This window comes from Castor canadensis, chromosome 2, assembly GCF_047511655.1.
Source record: "Castor canadensis chromosome 2, mCasCan1.hap1v2, whole genome shotgun sequence".
In the NCBI taxonomy this organism is placed as follows: Eukaryota; Metazoa; Chordata; class Mammalia; order Rodentia; family Castoridae; genus Castor; species Castor canadensis.
Genome location: NC_133387.1, coordinates 99,825,389 through 99,844,745, shown reverse-complemented (window position 1 = coordinate 99,844,745; position 19,357 = coordinate 99,825,389). Strand labels below are relative to the sequence as shown.

The 19,357-nt window shown below is 38.8% G+C and overlaps 1 long non-coding RNA gene across 4 annotated transcripts in view; it reads right to left on the bottom strand.

The window, feature by feature from the left end:
• The window catches only part of LOC141420731 (uncharacterized), a 73,723-nt gene that overhangs the window by 34,656 nt on the left and 19,710 nt on the right, over nucleotides 1–19,357 (bottom strand). For 3 of the 4 annotated variants that reach the window (XR_012445285.1, XR_012445286.1, XR_012445287.1), the window contains exon 2: nucleotides 7,883–8,014. This is a non-coding gene — a long non-coding RNA (uncharacterized lncRNA). Of the gene's footprint in view, nucleotides 1–229; nucleotides 265–7,882; nucleotides 8,015–19,357 lie in introns of all 4 variants that reach the window. The other variant, XR_012445284.1, reaches the window with a different exon arrangement.

Genomic DNA, 19,357 nt, shown 5'->3' with positions numbered 1-19,357 from the left:
CCACCATGATCTGGTCTCTATTTAACTTCAGTCACATCTTGTGACTTTGGGCCCTTTTTTGACCAATCTCAAGTTACTTTGACCTCAAATAGTTCCTAAAACCACACTAAACTTTGCCTCATAGGAAAAATTTCATTTGCTACTTCCTTAAGCCTGGAACCAACTTCTGCAGTTTTAGTACAACTGGTAGAGGGAGAAAGTGTAATTAAAAGAGGCAACCAGGTCTCACTTCACACTTCAGATCTTTAGTACCACCGATGAAACCTGTGTTGGGAAGAAGAGAGAAATCATTTAAGTCAAGTTTGTAATTGAATCTTTTATCTAGATTCATTTCAATAAAGCAAATATTATGACCTGGTGAAGTGGCTCACACCTGTAATCTTAGGCACTTGGGAATCTCTGTTAGAGAGAACCCTCCTCAACCAATAAAAGCTAGCAGGGTGGCATGAGCCTGTCATCCCAGCTGAGCAGGAAGCATATATAGGAAGATGACATAAATGCAAGACCCTAACTGAAAAGTAAAGCAAAACGGAGTGAGGCATGTCTCAAGTAGTACAGCTTCTGCCTCGCAACTGCAAATGCCAGCACTACCAAAAAAAAAAAAAGTAAATACTATAGAATTTTACCCATGTTGTTAAAAGATACATGTGGGAAATCTGTAGCATGGTTGAAGACATGCTATTTATAGGTACTCTGGTTGACACTTCTCAATAAACCAGTTCCTGCAGTTTGGGGGAAGCCACTGATGTGCGCTTAGAATTAACTATGTGAAAGTTCCAGTAGTGATTCTAATAACAGCTGATCACTTAAGTTTTCTAAGTAATGTATCTGGAATGTATTGCAAGAATATTATTCCCTAATTGAGTAACAGTATGTGTGAGGCAAAAAAAAATTCTCAAAATGAGAGTAGTCAGAAAATGGAACTCTCACATGTCTTTTTTTAAAACAAAACTAAAGATGTGATTCAACTGAAGGGCAAACTCCAAACTATGAACAACTCAAGAATAAAAAAATCCCATAAAAGGAGCAATCAAAACCAACAAATTACATAGAGTGGTGTATAACACTAGAGAATATGGATTAAAAATAAAATGGTTCTTTAAATGTAACTACATATTATAAAATTAATCAAGTTATGATAAAATGGATCTATAATACCAGGTTGATTAATAGCAACTAACAAGTAGAACAATTGGAGAGTAGATGAAGTAAAAGTGTTCCAAATTTCTTACTGCAAATATTATCAGACTCAAAAGTTTAAAGAATCTGAAGTGTGTGGTTTAAAATATATAACCTGATACTCTATAAATGATTTGAGTGGAATAAAAAGCTACTGCATAAAAATCAGTATAGAAGATAAAATAAAAGCTTTAATGTTGATACACTTCTCAGGAATCTTTGTGAACTGAAAACAACTGCATATCATTTTCATAACAGTGCTGTCATCATTAATATTGCATCTGGTAAGTTTTTTAAGAAGGTTGGGCACATAAAAATATAATAATATTCATAGGATAAATTAGTATTTTGTTTTCATAAAAAATGTGAATATGACTTTTATTTCTGTGTTCATAAAACATTTAGAAAACATGTAGCATATATTAGGATACAAAATTTCAATAATTTTCAACCAATAGATTTTGTGCACCAAATATCAGATCAAAATTCCATACTTACACAAAAATAAAATGCATTTTATTGCATTTTAGAATTTCAGTCTTTTTAATTTCTTTGCACCTTTTTTGGTGAGCATTTAGTACACAGAATTTAATATGTCCAAATATCAGTTTTCTCTTTTTTCCTTAATAATGGAACCTACACAGGATTAAAAAAAAAACAGCTTTTCTATATATCAAAAATGAACAGACTGAGAAAGAAATCAAGAAAACAATCCCATTGACAACAGCCTCAAAAAATACCAAGGAATAAATTTAACAAAGGAAGTGAAAGACCTCTACAATGAAAACTATAAATCACCAAAGAAAGAAACCAAAGAAGATATCAGAAGATGGAAAAATCTTCCATGCTCATGGATTGGGAGAACCAATATTGTGAAAATGGCTATTCTACCCAAAGCAATCAATCTGTCCAATGCAATCCCCATCAAAACTCCAATGACATTCTTCACAGAGATAGAAAAATCAATCCTAAAGTTCATATGGAAGTACAAAAGACTGAACAGCCAAAGCAATTCTGAAAAAAAGAGTAATGCTGGAGCTATCACAAGACCTGACCTCAAACTATGCTGCAGAGCCATACTAATAAAAACAGTATGGTATTGGCACAAGAACCAATATGAAGACCAATGGAACAGATTAGAGGACCCAGATATAAATCCATGCAGCTACTCCCACCTGATTTTTGACAAGGGAGCCCAAAATATATGTTGGGAAAAAGACAGTCCTTCAATAATGGTGCTGGGAAAACTAGAATGTAGAATGAAATTAGATGCCTGTCTTTCATCCTATACTAATATCAATTTAAAGTGAATCAAAGACTTTAATGTAAGACCTGAAACTTTTAAAGTATTACAGGAAAAAATGGAAAAACTCTGGAACATATAGGCATAGGCAACGACTTCCTGAATAGAACTCCAAGAGCTCGGCAATTAAGAGAAAAGACTGACAAATGGAACTGCATCAAACTAAAAAGCTTGTGCACAGAAAAGGAAAAAGTCATTAGACTTAAGAGACAGCCCCCAGAATGGCAGAAAATCTTTGCCAGCTATTCAGCTGGTAAGAGACTATTAACAAGAATTTACAGGGAGCTCAAAAATCTAAACTTCCATAGAATCAACAACCCAATGAAGAAGTGGGCACGTGAACCAAATAGATATTTTTCAAAGGGAGAAGTACAAATAAACACACAAAGATGTGCTCAACATCTCTGGCCATAAAGGAAATGCGAATCAAAACTACACTAAGATTCACCTCACCCCAGTTAGAATGGCTATCATCAAGACTACAAACAACGACAAATGGTGACCAGGATATGGCAAAAGAAGAGCCCTTACACACTGCTGATGGGAATGTACATTAGTAAAACCACTATGATAGCAGTGTGTTGATTTCTTTAAAAACTAAAGATACAGCTACCATACAATCTAGTGATACCACTCCTAGGCATATATCTGAAGGACTGTAGGTGAGGAAACAATAGAGACACTTGTGCATCCATGTTTATTGCATCACTGTCCACAAAAGTCAAGCTTTAGAAACAGTCCAGATGCCCTACAACTGATGAATGGATTAAGAAAATGGTATATATACACAAAAAGAGTATTCTTCAGCCATAAAGAAGAATGAAATTCTTTATTTGCAGGTAAATGGATGGAAGTGCAGATTATCACATTAAGTGAAATAAGCCAGGTTCAGAAAGACAAAGGTCACATTTTCTCTCGCATGTGGACAATAGACCCAAAAGATAAATGTATACACAAATGCAAACATGATATATACATATACATGTAGCTGTTGGATGAGACTCGGGGAGGAGAAAGGGGAAGAGAATAACAGAGAGTTTACATGAAAATAAATTGCATCTGTGTAGGAAACAGGAAGATGGCAGAACTAAACACACTGAAATCTGCTGAACAATGGGAGTAAGGGGGAAAGGGTAAGGGAGAGCAATACAGAGCATCAATCTGATTACAGTACAGCACATTCACAGGTGAAATATCATGAAAACCCTTTGAACAGTGAACATGTACTCAAAAATGAAGGACAAAAGTGTAAAATAGGTCCTGTTTGGGGGAGGGTGAAAATGGGAGGGGAGAAGGGAAGTATGGCTGATGTACTTTCTATACTTACAGGAAATAGAACAATGAAGCCTGTTGCAATCATTTAAGTAGGGAGGCAAGGGGATGAGAAAGAGAGTGCTAGTGGGGGCTAATGTAGACAAGGTACATTGTAAGCATATCACAACAGATCCCCGTGTACAACTATTATATACTAATAAAATTATTTTTAAAAAAATAATTGAACCTACAAGGTTAGTCAACTAGAATAAAGTCTTTTATTTCCCAACTTTCCTTGCAACTAGGTTTGGCATGTGACTACATTCAAGTCAATCAAATGCAAGTTAATGTCGCATGAATAACTTCTGGTAAGTGTCCTTTGAGGGAATGAATACACTTTTCTTTGTGCCTTCCACCTTCCCACTGGCCCAGAAATGGATTGGAATTCAAGCAGCTGTCTTGGAGCCTCAGTGAAGGATGCCTGAGCAACAAGGCAGATACTCATGGGGACCTGATGTTACAGAGATCTTCACCTTTACCTCTTCAATCACTTCCTGGTTAGTGATAGAAGCAAAAACCATACTGACTTGTGTGGAGGTGTATGTAGTTGGTGAAAAGTAGAAGGAGTATGGGCTGTGCTTCCAAGAAGCTTCTTACAGAAAAATGGAAGGATGGGCAGAAGTTCGTGGGAAAGTCATGGTTTGGGAGTAGATTGTGCTTTTCTGGGGTGGGAAGAGGAGGACAGCACCTAATCTGGTGTGTTTCTAGTCTGGGTTCAAGAAAGAATTACCTGTGGAGAGAGAAAATTTGAACAAATTGCTAGAACAAAAATTTAAGAGGAGTGACTAAGGGTTTTTTGTTGGTACTGGGATTTGAACTCAAGGTCTCACACTTGTTAGGCAGGCACTCTATCATGTGAGCCACTCCTCCAGCCCAAAATTTAAGAAGAGTTGAAAGAGTAGATCAAAGAGGAAGAGACTAATTTCCCATGGCAGAAGGGAGGATTGAATGGAGATAAAGACAAATTCAGGATAAGGAAATTAAAGACCCTACTGCCTTTTGTTTAAGTGTTTATAAAACATTTAGAAAACATGTGGTGTACATTAGGACACAAAAATTCAACTTTAAAACAATAAATTTTGCCCACAAAACATCAGATCCCAATGCCAAAGTATTTCTGAAATGTAAGGAGCAAACCAAGTCTTATGAATGAATGAAATAGACAGGCTGAGTAATCCTTAAGAGATTAGAAAAACAAATAGCAGAGAGGAAAAAACATTGTTGCTTGTTCCTGATGTCTCACCTGAGGTTGCCCATAAGAATCTGTCATTAGGCATGAGTACAGCAATATGACTTTCTTCATCAGTGCTTTGTAGTGTAGACATTAGACTTGGTCAGAGTGAATCACTAGGCTGTTGTAGAACAGACTATTTGCAAGGCTTATGGAAAAGATCAAAGGGTTGGTGGAAATGAGTGTATTGATGACAGTGTGGGTGAAATAATAAACCAGTAAGTCCAGACAACTTTGGAAATTAGTTGAAATAAGGAGGGATTTGAAAGCCTGATTACATAGAGGCAAAGGAGACCAGTCATGTTGAATGTGGGTAGACTAGACATCAGGACTCTGGTGGTCCACACAGAGAAAGGTAGATGCAAGAGGTCAGAAGTGAAAGAGGGAGGCCAGGGATAGATGTCAATGAAGTTAAAGCAAAGAGAGGGAGGCGATAACATAAGGGTATCAAAAACCCTTATGTCAACTGTGAAGCTGACATAAAATGCCTCATCCAAATGAAATTTGAGGTCACCACCTACAGTTTTGGGAAGAAAATGTTTAAAGAAGGAAACTGATCCAGGATCCAACCTTGTTCTAAAAGCTAGGGATATAAACCAAAAATTGATAGCATAGAGATATGCAATCACTTGTAATAAGTAAGCAAGCCAACCAGCTTCAGAAGAATTGCTTGTCAATATCACTTAGATTTCTCATAAATGTAAAACCCACAAAATGAGCACCACTAGGTCCATTTAAAAGTAATTTTTAGAAAATGTTTTCATTACTAGCAGGGCACTGTGAGTGGGGTATGTTGAGTTCTTTCTGTTACTGTTACTTTCCTAAGAATAAGAACATGTTAGTAGTTAAGACAGAACCCCAAGGACTCTCTACTATTGATTTCTTACTTTTTTCTTGTTCCAGTAGAGGGCACTCAAAGCTCAAATAAATGTGCACAATCATTTTCACAGCGTTTGTTTTATGTAATTAAAACTCATATTCAAATAAAAAAGAGAAATCCTGATTTAATAAGACTTAATTACTAGTCATGCATGTACACTTCACTAGGAGAAGATGCGAGCTTATAAATGACTAAAGGAAGGCAGGCTTCCCCAGACATGCGTGTTCTTCCATCGTCACTCAGCATACACTGAAATGGAAAGGAAATTCTCTTGCCTAAGGAACTAGGTGGACTTTCTAAGCACCAAGTCTGCAGTGGATACCTGATCCTCAAGTTACACTTTCATTTCCATCTGGACTTCTTTGAGGAGGGTTTTCAATAAACTAGAAATAATCTTCCAGGCTACCAGACAAATATCCTTCTGGGAAACAAATCTGAGAAAGATCTAACAGGACAGAAGTGATTTTAGAACTGGAGAAGTTTCCCAATGGCAAATACATCTGACCAATGAATGACATCACCACAGGCCAGGCTGCAGTCGCCATGAGCAGCTCACAAGTTCTTGGGAACATGGCCAGAGACCTTGTGTTCTAGAGAGCCTCGGACATACAAGGGTTGTCTGTACTTGAGGGAAGACTCTCTGAAACACAAGATTAACTTTGTGCAGCTTTTGGTTGCCAATTTGGCAGGATGACAATGGTAATGTTGCTGTCAGCATTCTATCAAAGACTGCCCTGGAGGAGTTAGACCCCGGGGTCAAATGATTCTACAGCTAGAGCGTTTGCCACAACCCATCAGGCTGCCATGATCCAAACACGGCAAACGGTTCACTTTGGTCTTACTTCATAGTTTAGAGTAAGGCTAATTTGCAGGGAGTGAATGGGAACCTTGCCCAGTGTCCTTCAATAGCGGTGATATATCAATATGAATTAGCTTCTTAGGTAGAGTTCAGACAGCTCAAGGGAAAAAGAGGATGCTCTCCAAAAAAGTCTTTTTGGCAGGATGGTAGTGCTGGCATTATAAAGAGCATGTTATGACTTATTTGCCAAAGATTTTCTTAAGCACTTGTTACAAGACCCTGAAACTTTACGATTTAAACAACTTCCCTACCTGCCCCTCCCTCCCCACCAGACACACAGCCCTTCAGAGTCTTCATAAACGGAATCCTTCATAAACGTAACTCATAAGCTTTCATTCCCTTCTGGAATGTCTCATGGCTTGGAGTCTCCAGTAATACAGATGCATTAACTCCCTTATGTTCAGGATGCAAACACTTGTGGGATAAATGTCTGCGAAGCTAAACAAAATGGAATTTTTAAAAAATCATGTCCCCGTTTTCCTAATAACAGGGCATTGCAAGATAAAGGACCTAGAATTTAAGACTTTGGATGTCCAAACATCAATAATAAAAATTAAGCAACTTTAAGACTGTAGTTTAAATATAGAATATGTATTTATGGCTTGGTATAATTGTTGAACATGTGTAGTCTTGCTATATATTGTTGAAAGACCAGCGGCAGCTGTCTCATTGTTTACTCTTTTTCTCAGCTCTTTGACGTTGGCTTGATTCATAGTTGTAGGTGATAAATTATAAGGTTGAGTCTAGTTTCTAACCCTCTGGCTAAATATTTCCCATTACCTGGTTTGGTAAGCTAAATATTTTGTTTAAAATGACAGAGATAATCATAAGATCATTCAAACACAAGTGAATGCCAATTGCCTTAAAATTAAACAATTCCCTATAAGATAGCATGGCAGAACGGAAAATACAGAGGTCCAACAGGAAGTCTGACTGCTATAATTTGTAGGTTACTTTTTCTCTGTTTCAGTAACTCTTCAACCTCAACCAAATATTCTTGAGATTCTGTGTCTCTAAGGATATTTTTTCTGTCTATCACTCAGGATACATTTTGCTGACAGCAACAAAAGACCTGACTAAAAGTGGCTAAGAAAATAAAGGTGGGTAGGAGCTTACCTAACAGGAAGTCTGGGTACTGGGTAATTCCAGGGAAGTTCAGACAGCAGCTCCATGATGTCAGCTGTCTCTGCAATGATCTTGACTTCTCTTCCTTCAAGGTCACAAGATGGCTGTTCCCAGTATCACAGCCTCATACAGCAGCAATTAGAGATAGAAAACAGACATTTTTCTTATTTCCATTTTCTTAAGGGCAAGAGAAAACTTTTCCATAAATTATTAACTTCATCTCATTGACAAGAATTGTGTAGTGTGTTGGTCCCTTGGTGGATCACTGGTTCAGGAACTGAAATCATCCTCGTTAGCCTGGATCAATTCGGCATTCACCTATGAAGCAGGAGAGAGGTGCAGCCTGCCCTGGAACAGGAGATGACCATGAACAAAATTGGTGTTTGGTGAGGGAAGGGCTCTGGCAAATGGCTGTGAAGTAGGTGAAGAACAGTGCCTATCCTTGCCCCTCATAGTCTATTCTGCCTATAAACATGTGCACAAAGGCTCACGCTCTCAAACTAACACATGTTCGGTAGGTAGATACTGCTCTCTTTACTCCAAAGTTTGAAAACCATCCTCTTTGGAACATAATTATAGGATGGTCAAAGCAAACATAAGGCCCTACTATGAAATTCCTCCCATAGGCTCTTCTAATCCGAGTAATTCAATTGATCCTGATCTTTGTAATTTCTGACATTCCATGACATAGTTTATGCCAAAAGCTGGCACATCGTTACTGCTGATGCTATGCCAAGTAGCAATGGTGGGGGATGGGAGCAGAGTGTAAGGTTTTTTTCTAAATCTCCTCATGATCAAATTGTAGACATAATCAGTTTTTCCAGCCCCTGTGGATGAATAATTACCTTTGGGAAAGATCCAGAAGCCTCCCTTTACCTTATGTTTCCCCATCTTCCCATATCAAGGAGCCAATTCAAGATGATGGTGCCTATGTCTATCTGGATATTGTCTTCTCTTGTCTTCATGAGGTGGCAAAATGAGTGATACTATGACCAATAGAAAAGTCATGTGGGTCACACTCTCTATCCGGTTTCACTGTCTTGGTCTAAAACCCTCTGTTATGGGGATGGGAGTGGGATGGGGGGTGGAATGGGGCTATTCTGCAGAGTAGGGTAGAGTTCCCCCTCCTCTGAGTCTGTCTGTGTTGGAGCTGCAAGTGAGGGTTCTAGGAGACTGTCATACTGGAAGAGCAAGTGAGTTCATAAATCAGAAGAGAGCTGACGTCCAAAATACCAGAGGGTAAATCAGGATGTTCTCAACAGTCAGAGGAGCAGGGCAGAGGCGGATGTCAGTTTGGAAATGGATCCAAAAATTCAAAGCCAGGACAGTGTGAGGAAGAGAAAGCACACCATGACCTAGGGAACAAATGGAAAGAAGGGGAACCCAGCAATTGAGGGCCATGTGGGCCAGTCAGCCTGGCTTAACCAGGAGTAGCTTGGATAAAAATAGTCTTCCAGGTGGTTTACATCATGAAATTATTGGGGTTTTGAGACTAGTGGTGATGGAAATAAAAATGCATTGCTAAGTTTTAAAAATTGACAGTGGTTGGGATCAGAAGCTATTTATTCTCAGAACAGTTGGAGGCTCTGTCAACTCCCTTGTTCTCATATTTTAACCTCATCTTATTCAATATCCTTTCCAGATTTGGGGATTGTTATCTGCAGGCAATAAAGTGTATCTTCAGGAAAAATGAGTTGACATGAAATCTGTTGTATTTGCCTGTCCATTATCTAGATGTACTGCTTGGTAGAACATCTCAAAGAAATAACCTAAAGAGATTATGCACCTAGATTTGGGAGATGAAAATAAAGTCATATTGCAGGAAAATTAAGCCATATTTTATTATATATGCTAGTACTGGCAAGTCAGAACAGTGGACCATACACAAATGTACACACACACACATACACACACACATGAGTCCAGCTGTGTTAGGGTTATATGTGGATATATATTCATATATACAAAAACAAGCATATATTCATATATACCTATATACAAATACAGAACAGAACAAATACATATATTAATTGAGAAAAATTGTGGTTTCAAGTAACAAAAAACTTGACCAAGAGCACCTTAACCAGTAGAGACTTGGAATTCTCAGTCCAGACAGACAGTCCAAGAACTGTTCTTTTGTTTCTCTGCTCTGCCATTCTCAATATGATGGTTTATTGCCTCAGTGTCAAAAGATGGCTGTCCAGCACTGAGTATCTCATCTTTGTTCAAGGCAAAAGGAAAGAAAATTGCTGGCACCATCTACCTTTTTGTCAGGAAAGGACAGACTCCATTGGCCAGAACTGAATCATATTGCTTGCTACAAAGAAAGTTGGGAAAGTGTCTTTGTTATTTTTGGGGCCTTTAGAGAGGAGTTCGCCAAAGAAGAATGAGGTGGGAATGCACTTGCTAACAATGACTGCCACTCCTTGCTACAATAAAGGTCCAACACAGGGAAGCTATTAAAATCTAAAGGCAAGAGCTCATTTGTTTATACTTGGGCACTTTTATAGAGTTTTCTTATTTAAATGAAACTACATGGCATGCCATAACAGCCCTGAAAAGTGGTAGATGCTTAGAACTCAGAAGCTGAATTTAGCAACAATCTGAGGGCTGACGAGTAGGAATGTTTAAAACAGTTTTTGAAATCTAATACATTTCTTATTTGCCTTCTTAGTTTCTTTATTTACACCTATCTATTCATGAAAGGATTTCAGTAGTCTTTTAAAAGTAAGTAAATTGTTAAAGAGTAGCACAAATTAAAAACGGAGCAAAAGAGGATACTTGGAGCTTAAGAAGTGTAAGAAGCATGGAGCCAGTTGTAAGCAGGAATCTGCTAGAAATGCACTCCGTGTGAGGCAAACATGCATTGTGAGTGGGCCCAAAATCTGCCTTTCATCTCTTTATCAGTCAAAAGGAAAGTCATGGCAGTTACATACACAGTTTGCAGAGTACATAAAGTGAAAAGAGAACAAATGTTTGGAAGAAGAACACAAAATAAAGTCCTCAATCCATTTACTTCATTTCCTCCCTTAATTTCTTTTCCTTATCTTATGCCTCACATTTCCTCTTAAAAGAGACCCTGTTCCTGTAAGAAGACGGACAAAGGCTGGAGAAGTGAGCATAGGAACTTCTGAATACAATAGATCATAGCCAACTGGTATTTTAGTGCTGTCCTAAAACATGAATTGTCCATATACTGTGTGTACACAGGCCCAAGGACAGATATACTTACACCTACCTGTCTGTGTGGGTTCGTGTGCATAGGCACTTGACACTTTAGTTGGAGTTTCTAAAGAGTGTTCCTTGAGAAGAAAGACAGCTTTTGAGAGTCAACTAATTCTCATGCAGAACCCTTAGTTATTAGCAGGGACAGTCACCATTATGCATGTGTTGGGCAGTTTCTGTCACTTGCCACTCCACACATCTTTGGCTCCCCAGTCCTCTTCTGTCTCAGTATATTTTCAAAAGCTTAAAATTAAGTGAGTAAGTAGATATTTTCTCTTCCTCTCTCCTCCTCTTCTAATAATGAATGGATACAAACCAAACTCAGTACTGAGAATCCAGGAACATATTCTTGGACTTGGCTACCCAAAAGCAAGAAATTTGAAGCAAAGTCCTCCCAGCGTGCTACCCTGACGATCAGCAACTTTGGAGTAGTACACATGCATGAGACAAGGAGTACTGGGCTGAGCCTCAAAAGGAAAATGGAAATATTCAAGGGAGATGGAAGAAAAAATTGACTATGCAATCAATCAGGAAATGGAATAAATTACTTGGGGAAACATTCATGGCTTCCTTAATAGAGGTATTGAGGAGAAAAGTGAGATGGAACACATGTTCTCATTGTCCTTATTAAGCAGCATTTACTGAGTGAGTATGGATAGGATATGAGGTAGCCTTAAAGGCTAAGGTGCCCCAGTTCCTGTGGAATAGTACAGGGAAGAGATGCATTTTGGCAGCTGTGGGCTGTGGTGGAACTCGTGATTTAAGATGACCCTGCTGGCAGCCTGCATCTGGGACTCCCTGGCATGTTCACAAAGTCAGAGATGCTTCCTGCTCTGCAAATCATGTCTCAGGCTGGTTATGGACACAGAAACATCTATTATTGCTATACTCATTCATGGTAACTCCAGTAACTAGTACATTCAGAAGTCTATGTGTTAGATAATTTGTTCCCATGTTTTAAATAATTATTAATTAGATGCACATCTTGTCTCCTGGGTCTTTGACAGAGAACTTTGTGATTAGGAATGGCAGCTAAATCATTTTGAACAGAAATATGATGGTTAGTAAAGAATAGATGAATAGTGAAAATGGGATGGAAAAGTGTATGAGATGGAGAAAAAGGCAAGAAAAGTCTAGAAGGGTCCTTATTGTGTATTAGATATGGGAAAATTGGTTGTTTGGTCAGAATGTTCTATAAAAAATTTTGAATTTCTTTTGAACCACTGCAGTGATAGAAAATAGGAACATATTTGAATTATTTCATTATTCCACAGAAAAGTCATCCTCTTGATTTCTGTTTAGTTGTTTTCAATATTGATGTGAAGTTGAACTTTTCTGAAGAAGCTGGATCTGTGTGAAATATCCTGTGGACTCTTTGGTCTTGGCTAAGTGGAACATTATGAGTGTGGAAACGTGGAATCTTGAAGGGAGAGACAAATTATCTTGAGCTACCTTAATCTCTTTAGTAGCCATTTGCCTTTACCTGAACTAATTTCCTCATGATTATTAGGTAAGCCTATTGGAATGTATCGCTAAACTTAGCAAACTTCTAGCCTCCACCAACCCCAAAGCTAAGATAACATCTGAAACCTTTAGGAAATATTTACCTGCTTTGCTATCACCGTCCTATCTGAGGCTCCCCTCCCCCATAGTTGGTAAATATACTGATTTATGACCTTCTTGTTCTGTGATTGTAAAAGTACATGTAACCTCTTCCATGTGAGGACAGGTCATTCAGGGTCAATTGAATCGTTTTCTTGGGCCATGGTCACTAGTATATGGCTGATAAAATACTGTTTTCTTATTTTCTTAAAGCAGAGTTTTTATTTTATGCCAAATTGACAGACACACAAGAGGTTAGGGGGCTGTTTTCATTAACTCTGATTTTCTGGGGCCTGATTAGCCAATCTATGCATTGACTAATGAAATAGAACAGCGATTTTCATCAGAAAAAAGGAGGAAAACATGTTATTGCCCCCCCCCTTCAGTCCTTGACTCTTGGCTAGAATTGAGCACCCCCCTTTACTGCATAGGCAGGAGTATCCAAAGTGGCTAAGGTCTTTCTTCCCTCCTTGCTCCTCTCTTTTCTACCTCTTTCACCATTCTGCATCAGGCTTGGGCTACCACGTTCAGAAAGCAAAAGGACACTATTACCCCTTGGTAAAGCTCCAGAGTATGTCTTGGAATTGTAGTCTTTCATGGAGACCCGTAATCAGTGATATGAGGAGGCTGCTTACCAGACACTAGGAGTTATGTATTACCTCCCTTTTAGGGTATTTCACCTATTACAGAAGTCAGACAATAGAGCCAAAAAAGCTATATCCTTGGTCTAATTGCAAATGTCAAATATGATTAGCTATCTTTGCAGCTGAAAAAAAATGCAATGGATAGAAAGAAAAGACCAAACTAAGAACTATGCAGCAGAAATCGAAAAAGAAAAGTGCCTGTGATAGTTAGACTTCACTCGAAAATTATTTTTCTATATGTATTTACTAATAGAAGACCACTTTGGAAATTTGGTGTCTCAAAACAGACTATGTGGTCTGAAAAACAATGGTGATGTGATAAAAAGAAATAGAATAATTTTTTTAAAAGGTATGAAAAAGCTAAGAGATTTTTGAAAAGGATTGTGTAGAAATTAAAATTACAATTGTAGAATTAAAATCTGTACTAAGATAAGATGGATACTGGATATAATTCAATAGTCACAATAGTGAACAAAACAGAAGGTTTGAGATATTATGGAGTTTGTAAAATAGAAAGCCACAGGAATTGGAGAGGTAACCAGACTAATTGTAAGTGAAGTTTCTTGAGCTAAAATAATTATCAGAGTACAGTAGAATAGGGCTACTAAAAACATTTCAGGAAATGTTAATAAAAAAGTATTACCTATTATTCCATCATAAGCTTTTGAATTATACAGGTAAAGATGATCTAAATGAACTTATAAGCATCTATAAAAAGTGAAAAAACAGTCACAAGCTAACTTTGAGAGCAAAACAAAAAGTCAGACTGGTTTCAGCCATTTTCAGAAGCAAACCAAAGACCTTGGGGAGACATCAACAGAGTGTCTCAGATTTTCAGTTTATTACCTGAGAATTTGATTCAATCAAGTTTCTTAATGCATGACAAGAAGAAACACATTCTCTAATTTGTGCAAGTTCACGAAATGTGTAATCACACTGTTTTTGAGCAATTGTATGTAAGCATATGCTAGAGGACAGGTATGAGTTTAACCATGCAGGCTGGTGATGGGTATTTCTAAGACAATATTTCTAAGGTGATTGAGATATGAGGTAAGTTCCCACAAAATCCTGGGAAACAAGCAATTTATGAGACTTATGGTCTCTGTATTTGGAGAAATGAGGATTTAGTGAGTTAAGTGATGTGTTTCAGAATCTCCCTAATACAAATGAAATCAAGATTCACATCATTTCATTCTTGATACAAGGGTATCAGTCATCAGATTGGCATTGCTTCTCTGCTTTAATTTTGGGAATTTTCTATAATAACAACAGGAGAAAAAAGAAAATGGGATAGAGTTGACCATGCTTAAATTATATTTCTCTTTCTTTCCCAGGACAATGTGACGAAGGGATGGGAAAGAGGCTTCGGTGGCAATAGAGCTTAGTGCTATACTGCATGGGTTTTAGTGTTAGGCTGGCTAAGCTGAAATCCGAGCTCCATGACACCTTCAGGGTATAATCTGGGAACAAGTTATTTGGTTTTTCTAAGCCTTGGTGACTTTTTCTGTAAATGGCAATAATAAGAAAATATATCTCCAAAGGTTACTCAATAATAAAACCTACTTCCAAAGATCTCTTCAAAAGATGGCTCAATGGATTACAGGGGGTTGCACATACATGAAACACTTTGCACCAAGCCTGGTAGAGATGGGGGCTGGATCATTGATTACTAACAATAGTCACTGAATAGAAAGACAGCCCAGAGGCTTTGACTGTCCTATTGTTCATCTTGGGTACCTTTCACCCACTTTGGATTTCTTATTCATCCAATTTGCTCTTGCATGCTTTTAAATTCCTTAACAGCAAGGACACTCATGCCCACTCCACATAAGATACCCATTCCCCTGACCACATCTGCACTATTCACTCCTCACAACTAACTATTTCCCTTTGAAATCTTAATCTTCAATATTATACTCTCTGGAACCAGGTGGTGGCTCATGCCTATGATTCTAGCTACTCAGGAGACAGAGATCAGGAGGACCATGGTTCAAAGCCAGCCCAGACAAACAGGTTGCGAGAATCTATCTCAAGAAAACCCATTACAAAAAAAGGGCTGGTGGAGTAGTTCAAGGTATAAACCCTAGCACTGAAAAAAAAAAATTCCACTCTCTGGAAGCTAGTGGTGTCAGCTCTCTCTTTCTTGCTCCAAGAGTACCTACTCTTCAGATTCATCAATGCCTTGATTCCTAGACAGTGATATTTTTTAACGAATTGTTACTTTTTAGCTTCACTTCTTCCTTCACCAAGCTCAGATTCTTTGGATTTTTTTAAAATGACATTTTTCTCTTTCTTTTTCTTCTTCTTTCTTCTTTCTTCCTCCTCTTCTTCCTCCTCCTTCTCCTTATCTGTCCTGTTGTAGCTCCAACCCTTTGAGAACCTGACTCTGGGTCACTCTGCATGCACGGTCTAATGTGAAGCAGTCACAACAGTCACGTTTCCAGCCACATGTAGGGGATGACTGGTCTATTGCATGGCACAGATTATGGGACATTTTCATTGTGGCAGAAAGATCTACTGGGTAGCAATGCTTTATCCAAACAGATGACTTTACCTCTTCTACACCTGTGACAAAGAACACTTCTGGTAACACAGAGTCACCAAGTGGCTTGGTTACCACTGGAAACTTTAGAACATTCAATTTCAGTAGGCTTTAAGGGTACCTGGAACTGTTCCAACTTGCCTTTGGGCCTATGGTGAGGCAGAACATTGCAGTGGGAACATATGGTGGAGGAATTGTTCACCCCATGATACCAGAAAGGAAAGACAGAGAAGAGAAAAGAAAGGATACACCTTTAATGGCCTAACTTCCTTCTGTTAGTCCTAGCTTCCTAAAGCCTCTGTCACCTCTCAGTAGTGCTATGAATTGGGGGACCAAACCTTTAACACATGGAACTTTTGGGGACAGTCAAGATCCAACTCCTCTTGCTACCATGACAAAATTTCCAGTTATCTTCTCAAAGCTCCACTCCCTGTTTCTCACACCTTTGCCATCTCTCTCAGCAGATAAACTTATTTTTTTTCACCATGAAAATCAACCATAATAAATGAAAACTCTCTTAATTTTCTTTTCTAATTAGAACCATGTTTCTCTATTCCCATCCTTTATTATTTTCTTCCTGTTTAAGTCTAGTCCTTCCACCTATGCTTAGGATTTGCTCATCACCCAACAGATATTTACAAGTGACTACTAGATGTCAGACATAATTTTAAGCAATGAAATTTAGCTTTTATCAAAACAACATCTCTACCCGCCTTCTAATGTTGTCATATAAAAACAAATAAAGATCTCAGATGGTGATAAGTATAATGGGGAAAAATAAAGTAGACAAGGTATTAGGGTGTATCCCAATGTAGTCAGTTGCTACTCTGTGTTGAGTGATCAAAGAAGGTCTCCGGTCTTAAGACAACTGACAAGAAAGTCAGGCAGTGAACTGTGGGATTGTCTGTAGAAAATGATGAAATTCATGGGACAGGGAGTTGTGAGTGCAAAGACTCTGGGTCATACATAGCCTCAGTGTTTTGGAGAAATAGTGAGGAAGCCCTTGTGGGAAGAATAGAGAAAGCAAAGGGTAACAGAAGAAGGAATGGTCAGGGACGTAGCCAGATCATGTAGCTCTATTTCTGCCAGTGAAGACTTAAAGTGAGTTGAGAAACCCTGGGAGTATATGTGCAGTCAGAACTCTTCTGACTTCTTTTTCATTTTGAGTGTTGGATTTGGGCAAGGATAGAGGTAGGAACTTTTAGGAGGTTATTGCAGTAATTCAGTGAATTTAAGTCAACTGGGATGGTGGGTTGGACCAAATGGCAGTTATGCAGGAGGTCAGAAGTGGATTGAACACGAATCTTTTTCAAGTCAATCTATCCATTCTTACTGCTGCAGGAAACCTGATTCTCTCTTCTCTTGCATCTTTAAGTCATCTTTCCTTATTTGCTCATTCCTCTCAGACACAGCTTAACTCTCATATTTTAAAACTAAATAGGCTTTCCTTTCTCCCTATCCTCAATGCCCCCTTCACTAGTCACTATTCCATCTCACCACAGCCTTTGGAAGAGAGTTCTATCACAGCTGCATCTCTGCAGTTCTCTCATCTCCTTTGCCTACCACTGGAATTTGTCCTAAGGATTAAGACAACACAGGTAGGCTAGAACTGGCACTAATTCAAGTATCGTCAGATCTGCTGATCTTTCCTCTTTCATACTTGACCATCTTGTGTCACCTGACACTTCAAAACCCTCACTTTTCTTGACTTCCTGGACAATGCTTTCTACTCTGTTTTCTCTTCCACATCTGACTCCTCAAAATTCTGCACAGGCCCAGCTGCTCTAAGAAGTAGACTGTAACATGATAATGCATCACAATCAACAGAATCTGGTTTTCACACAATAATAAGAAATACGTATTCCTCGTCTATGGTGTTTTAAAATTGAAATTCTAACTATTCCTCGTCTATGGTGTTTTAAAATTGAAATTCTAACTCAGGGGCCACGATATCAAACAGCTATCAGAGATACAGAGATATCAGAGTGAGGAACCCTTAAAGTAGAGATCTGAGAATAAGGTCCAGGATTCTTAAAACTCCTGACAGATGCTGAGACTATAAAAGTCTGTGAGAGTAAGGCCTAGAACAGTGGCTCATGCCTGTAATACTAGCTACTTGGGAGGGAGAGATCAGAAGAATCGTGGTTCGATGCCAGATCAGGCAGAAAGCTAGCCAAACTCCATCTTAACCAATAAAGTTGGGTGTGGTGACACATGATTGTGATCCCAGCTATGTGGGAGGCTATAAGTAAGACAGTGGCATTCCAGACCAGCTCAGGCAGAAATGTTAGACCCTATCTGAAAAGCAACTAATAAGCAAAAAAAGGGCTGGGAGCATAGCTCAAGTGGTAGCAAGTGTGAGTCCCTGAATTCAAACCCCAGTATTGGAAAAAATAAAAGTAAAAAAGGTTGAGTATATAGAGAAAGAGTAGATTTTGTAAAATGCTTTCAGAAAAGGCACCTGCCATGTACAAGTACCAGGGTAGAGTTAACCTTCAACTTCAATGACAGAACATCGGCCTCAAAGTGCCCCCTACTGTTTGGGAGACCCTACATATTGATACCTGACTCAAGCCCTCAAAAATATAAATTTGTCTATGGCAAGGAAGAGAAGGAAAGAGATGCTATGTCTGTGAAGAAACTATTCCCATCAGTAGTGAGCCAGAAGCATGCGAGATTTCTGTGGGCCTAACACTGTTTCTGTGAGGGGGAAGGTAGGGCTGGGGCAATTTCAAGTTCTGCCCAAGAGGGACTATGTCAGGACCACCACAGGGGAAGGAGGGCAGCAGCCAGCAGACAACAGCATGGTGTCCTCAGTGTGATGGCTGTAAGTAGAAAGACCTCAAGACAAGAGCCCAAGCCAGGGTTAAACATCTGCTCACCCGAATGCCCAGGTCAACCGAGTTTTCTCTCACTTTTGTTAATGGAGGCACAGATTTACCTCTAGGGACAAGGGGAAGGAAAGTTTGTCACAAGTGAGAAAAGAAAATGAGGAACAAGAGCAATAAACATGGAGGATGGTATAGAATAAAATACGTGTAGCAGTACAAAAGAAAAGGGCTTCAAACTGCAGTGTGTTTTTAACCCAGTTAATTCCAAAGCCAGGAAACAAGTTTAAGCCTACCAGTGTTCCACAACAGGACAGAATGTGCTCCCACCTTCAGAACAGGGCCAGGCTGCAGGTCACAGGGAAACTTTGCCCAGAGCCTCAGCCTCCTTTCCATGTCCAGAGGCCATCAACACTGGCCTCCAACTGAAAAGCTAAGACAAGGTTTTAATGGATCTCAAGGGGCCCGGGGAAGAAGAAAAGAGGATAGATGAGAGTACATCTATTCTATTTTGAGGCAAATAGTGGACTTGCTGTCTTACACTATTTGGAAATGAGTTAACGGAAAAGAAATAGAGTGGTAACAGAGTGCTTCTGCATAAGTTCCACACCTAACAGGAAGGAAG